A 6,692-nucleotide genomic window follows, 5' to 3' on the forward strand; every position below is an offset into this window, starting at 1 on the left:
AAAGATATATTCATCAGAGATGGCAAGAACTAGAGCAAACGCTCCAACTCCAGAAATTTAAAGATAAAAAACTCTTGCTTTTATAGATTACCAAACAGTAAAGACTGGAAAGGGCCCACTACCATCCTTTGGAAAGGTGAAGGAGCAGTAGTGATTGACACACCTGAAAAGGGGATTATTAGCTTGCCCCAAAGACATGTTAGGATGGTTCCAGCCTCAGGACCTCAAGACTTGGGAATTTCCAACTAGGCACTAATGGAATATCAATTGCAATTATCCTGTCAAAAGAACTCATATGTTTGTAAGATGCTTTTTACAGAAAGAATTAGGGATTTCCTATTCCAGAGCTAGGACTAAAGAACTCCAGAAATGGCAACAGCAGCAGCAAACGGAGATGGGACCCAGATAAAGGTAAGTTAATTGAAGGTAAGCAAATGCTTAAACAATTTAAAATATTAGGTAATTTAATGAGATTGTGGGAATCTTCTTAATTATATTGCCAAGGATAAAAACAGAACAAGTGTTAGGCCTAGTAGAAAACCCACCAGCCTATACATACCCTGATATTAATAATTTGCTTTTATTTGTAAAAATGGCTCAGAGCATAGATATATTATAGGTAGACCTCCAAGTAGCAATCAGTCAACACATTGTTTTTGGCAGGCAGGATATGAAATGTTTCACAAACATTTTGTAAAAATTCCAGTAAGGGAAGACCCAGGAAATTGGACAGGTAGAACAGAAGGGGAAGTATTGTATGCTAGATGCACACACTCATTAGATTCTAAAAAGGAGCTTGGTTGCTATATAAGAGGCCTGAAATGGGAAGAGAGAGTGATAACATTTTTGGCTCCATATATGGTGGTAAAAGCAACTCCCTTCACATATGTACCAGTAAATATGTCTGATTTGACTATACCAATAAAACCTATGCACAAAAAAAGAGACTTTGGAGTAACAGCAGCTATTGTCACTATAGCGGTGTCAGCAGCTGCAGTAGCTGGCACTGTGACTGGAGCACTGGCTCTAAGCACTACCCAACTACAGGGAGATGCTTTGGAGTCCCTCCTGAAGGTAATTCAGGAGCAGCGGGCTCAGCTAGGTGACCAGTCAACACTGCTTAAGACACATGCTATGGGGCTCCAGATGCTCGAAGCACGCATGGTACAAATAGAACAGATAATTACTATACTAGCTTTGGAAAGAGAACTCAAGTGTGAAGCGATTGGAAGAGTTTGCATTACCACCATTCCGTGGAACAATCTATCCATTCCTAATGCAACGCAACTAGCTGATATGTTCAAACACAACCATTCTACCTGGCTACAGTGGGTAAATGCAACAGCTCATCTTGAGGCTAACATTACTGAGAGCGCTCTACAGATAATACAGCTTCAACATATAGCGGCATTTAAGATAGGTCAAGTCAGAACAGTGGAACAGAAAATAAATACTCTGACTGACACAGTTTCCTCTTGGCTCCCATCCTGGAAATGGTTTAAAATAGGAGCAATATTTTGTATGGTTCTTGTATGCTTGCCTACCTTAGAGCACCTCTTCTCAATTGGACAGAATTTCACGAAGGGATACCTAGCCCTCCGAAAGGAACCCAGCCCACCAGAAATAGGAGAAAAGGAAGATCCCGAACCTGGAAATCAATCCGGAATATGCTCAAGAATGTTCATCCCCTTGGCCCAGCGGCTCAATGAGCTTTGCAGGGCTATGAGCGCATTTAAAGAAAAGAAAAGGGAGGACTGTTAGGGAACCATTCATGGAGAAAGTAACTGTAGCACCCTTTGAAAGAAAGTAACTGCGCAGCCGCAGTCGCAGTTGCAGTCGCGCCCAGCTTGAAGGAAAAGTAGAGTAGTAGCCACCCTAGCTGGTAAGATTTGAAAACGGATGGCCTAGAGGGCCTAACCACAAACTGTCATTGCCATGATGATGGGACCCTGGGGGGTGGGAATGTGGGCAGGGCTAGCCTCTAGAAACTATATAAAGGGACCCTCAGCTGCTGTAAACCAGAGGTTGCTCAGCCTCTCTCCCCGGTCAGTAGTGCCTAGTGCCCGCGGGGAGAAGCTCCTGGTCTGTACTGCCTAACGTCCGCAGGAGTAGGCTTGAGCGATCTCTCCTCCTAGTCACCTAGAGTATCAATAAAATGTGTTTAGCTTGACCTTCCTCAGAATCCTCGACTCTTCCTTCGTGGTAACCTGGCCAGTTCCCAAAGGGGGAGATCCTGACACAAAGGAAGCTCCTGGTTCCTGGCTTCAGATCAGCACAGCTCTGGCCATTGTGGCCATCTGGGGGTGAGACAGCGGATGAAGACCTCTCTGTCTCTACCTATTTCAAATAAATAAAATAAATCATAAAAAAGAATCACTATGGTACATTGTGCACCTCCCTGTGTGCCACTCACCAGACAGCTGGCTGGGGAGTTTTGGATTCCACCCAAAGACTCTTCTTCTAGGTGTAGCAATAGATTATTCCTAGAAACCAAAGAAACAATCTTCCTTCCCCAGAGAAGCTACTGTATCATTTGCAACTAGATTTGGTTAGACAGGTCCCAGGGGAGCATGAACAATTTAGCTCCTCCATTCCAAGAGTATCTCACTGAAGCTGTGACCATGGATCTAATCTGGGATGAGAACACACTAGTACATCACCACTAGCAGTTCAGCCATCAGACAGAGAGCTTGGACAAACTATTTCAGCACTGTGCAGGGCATTTTGCAAGGAGGGAATCTAATGCCTGGCCAGACTCACAGGCTCAGGCAAGGCGGAAACGTGTTGAGATCTTCGGGTCATCACAGCTCAGGGGTCTACCCAGGTGTGGCTGATGGACAGTCAACGTGGAGGAATCAGCTCATCTAAGGAAAAACCAGGGTGTCTTACTGCTCCTACCGATCCCCGAAACAGGTGAGTTAATTTTATTCTGACCACAATTGGCCTCATTGTGGATTACACAGGCACACATTTCAACTGTGCTCCTGTTCTGCGAGACAAAGTATCTCCCTGTGCTCTACTTTGATTTGTTCTTTGTCTTCTTAGGTGAGTTTGCTTTATCTATCCACCAAGCTTGTGCGTTCAGGGTACACTGCCGTTTCTTTCATCTTTACAAAACCACACTGCCTGACACCTTAGCATAATTCAGATCCTCAAGATTTCTGTGGAAATTAACCAGAAATGCCAATGTAAGTAGAAACAAAAGAATGCAGAAATCTCCATGTATGCATCTGTTGAATCTATTTAACCATCCATTCATCCCTCTATGTATCTGGCATTTGCCTGTATTGGGAAAGAAAGATGCATTATACAGCTACTGACACCCCTGAGTCATTTAGGGAGGATCCCAGGGACCAACATGTCCATGTCCCCATCTGGAGACCCAGGAGAGCCATTCATTCAATTCTAGGACACTATCAGAGTATTAGTCAGTTATCTAAGGCACTAAGGTAGGAGGGTCCGCTCCTGCTCACGGACTGAGTAGCCCTTTTGCTCCACTCAAACCTGACCAGGAAGGGCGATTTCCCTGACAAAGTCTACAGATGTTAAACCTAGCCAGAAGTACCCACACAGAAACATCAAATTTATGCCTGGCCAAATGTGTGGGCACTTGGTGGCCCCGTTCAGTCATTACATAAAATCACCTTTCATACTAGGATCAAACATGAAATGAAACACCAGGAGTAAGGCAGGCCTTTGCATTCACAGCCATAACAGTTGATATGCATAGGCAGACAGGAGGAGGAAGGGCTGGAGGGGAGAAGGGGTGAAAAAGACAGGCAAGGGGAGGGCCTCACTGGAGGACAGGAAGATGGAGAGTTTGGAAACACCAGGAATCAGAAGACAAGACAGGGCTGGCGCTGTGCTGCAGCGGCTTAATGCCCTGGCCTGAAGGGCCAGCATCCCTATGGGTACTGGTTCAAGACCCGCCTGCTCCACTTCTGATCCAGCTCTCTGCTATGGCCTGGGAAAGCAGAGGAAGATGGCCCAAGTCCTGGAGGAAGCTCCTAGCTTCAGGATTGACACAGCTCCAGCCGTTGTGGCCAATTGTGGATGGAAGACCTGTGTGTGTGTGTGTGTGTGTGTATAAAACTCTGACTTTCAAATAAATAAATCTTCAAAAAAAAAAAAAGCACAACAATGTCATAAGGATGAACAGCACTGTGGCATAGCAGGTAAAGCCGCCACCTGCAGTGCCGGCATCCCATATGGGTGCCAGTTCAAGACCTTGCTGCTCCACTTCCAATCCAGCTCTCTGCTAAGGCCTGGGAAAGCAGTAGAAGCTGGCCCAAGTCCTTGGGCCCCTATACCTGCATGGGAGACTCAGAAGAAGCTCCCAACTCCTGGCTTCAGATCAGCACAGTTCTGGCCATTATGGCCAACTGGGGAGTGAACCAGCGGATGGAAGACTGACATCTCCCTCTCTGTCTCTGCCTGTCTCTCTATCTCTGCCTCTCTGTCTGTCTCTGCCTCTCTCTCTCTGCCTTTCCTTCTCTGTGTAACTCTTTCAAATACATAATAAATCTTTAATTAAAAAAAGGCATCAGCAGAAAGAGTAAAACTTCAGACTGAGCACAGCCCCCTGAAGCAGAGCCCTGAGCTCTAGCTCAGTCCCTCACCCTCACCCCATCATGACCAGCACTGCAACCAGGGTCAAGTTTCCTGAACTCAGGAAGCAGCTCTGCTAGCTGCTAGATGTGCAGCCATCTCCAAACAATCCTCTCATGTGGGCAAAATGTATGCTCTCACGGGCGTCACCTCAGTTCCCACAGCAAGGAAACTGCGGTCCCTGCCTTCTCTCATCCCTGGGGATCTTTGAAGCTCAGGACAGCCCAGGAAACTACAGGCACGTAATGAAGGCAAGGCCATGCATGTTTGCCTCTCGGGGAACACACACACTCACCACAGATAGCCCTCCATTGGCTGACAGATGCTTCCTAAAGCTTGGTCTGCGTGAGAAACAGCCTCACTCATTCACTCAAGCGATGGACTCGACTCAGCGAGTGCAAAAACAGTGAGACCCGACTTCCGATCTTGCAACACCTTGTGCCAGCACACCAGGAGCAGGTTCCAGAAAGCTATTTATTTCCTAGCAAGCAGATCCCTCCCCCAGTTCCTCATTGGCTGAGTAACAACAGCGTGACAATCTTCCTGGCATTTGCTTCAGCTGTTTGGCCACAACCTTCCTGGGTCCCTAAAAACTCAGGTGCACAGAATCTACCATTCTTACTTTGAAAATGAACCAAGTGTTTACTTCTCACAGGGAGGAATAGTGGCGAGGAGTTCTTGGGCAAGGCACCTTTGTGCAGAGCAGTGTGTGTGAGGGGTGAACAAGGGCTTGTCTAGGAGAAGATATACTATATTGGCTAACACAAATCTGCACTCATGTAGAAAACTCACACTCTCATCTGAGGGAAATCACTAACCTCTCCCACTCCTGAATATGGCCCGGAAAGGGTCTATTGTAAACTGCCTGCATGTCTGTATCCTCCGGCAAATTACAAATTCCCAAACACACCCCCCGGCAGTCTTAGCCTAGTACTTCTCCCAGTGGTGGCACAGATTCCCAGAAGTAACTTGGGGGGTTTGCCTCCACATGCTTGAAACAATGGGATTCAGACTCATCTCTGTGCCTTGGTTGTCAGCTTCTAAGCAGATGTGTTTCCAGCTCCCATTCCATGACAAGCAAAGTCCTGTATCATCCACACCCACCCACACTCCAACACTGGAGCCCACAAAGTACTGTGGGCTGCGTTTTGGGCCCTTGTGAGACTTGTTGTCTCCCACAGTGCACATCAGGAGGAAGCTGAAATCAGGACTGGACCAGATGTAAACCCAGGAAATCCTATGTGGGATGTAGACACCAGGAGATGACTTATTGCTGCCCCAGGAATCCACCTTTTACTCCTATAACACTTAAGAGGGAATTACATAAAATTAATTATACACAGGCAAGTTTGTGCACACAAGGCATGACTATGTTATCAATAACAAGAAAAGCAGTATTGGACCAAGGCACACAGGAGCAGAATTTGTGTATGCTATTATAGGTGGCATGGACTCAGACTAAGGGGCTATATATTTAGGATGCTGTATGTGATCTCAGTATCAACATATTTTTGATAATCTTTTAGAGATTTATTTTTACTTATTTGAAAGGCAGAGTTACAGGGAGAGAGGGGGAGAGAGGCAGATCTATCCACTGGTTCACTACGCAAATGGCCTCATGGCTGAAGCTGGCCCTGACCAAAGTCAAGAGCAAGGAACCAGGAGCTTCTTCCAGATCTCACATGGCTGCAGGGGCCCAAACACTTGTGCCATCCTCCACTAATTTCCCAGGTGCATTAGCAAGGAGCTGGACTGGAAGTGGAGCAGCCAGGACTTGAACTGGTGCTGATATGAGATGCTGGCATCACAGGCAGCAGCATTACCTGCTACATCACAAACACCAGCCCCTAGATAATTTCTGTGTACATGGGGGACAAGTTCAAGGGCATTTAACTAGCTGTGAGCCAAAGCCATACCAAGGGTGCTCGAGGCTGGCCAGGATGCCACACGGCCCCTCAGGGCTCAGGCTGCGAGTGCCTCCAGGCAGCAGCGGAGGTCAGGGCGCATCAGAACGAACTTTGAAAAACGGATTTGAGGGCCCAGTAACATGGTGTAGCAAGTTAAGCCTCTGCCTGCAGCACCGG

Source organism: Oryctolagus cuniculus, chromosome 19, assembly GCF_964237555.1.
Source record: "Oryctolagus cuniculus chromosome 19, mOryCun1.1, whole genome shotgun sequence".
NCBI classification, from domain to species: Eukaryota; Metazoa; Chordata; class Mammalia; order Lagomorpha; family Leporidae; genus Oryctolagus; species Oryctolagus cuniculus.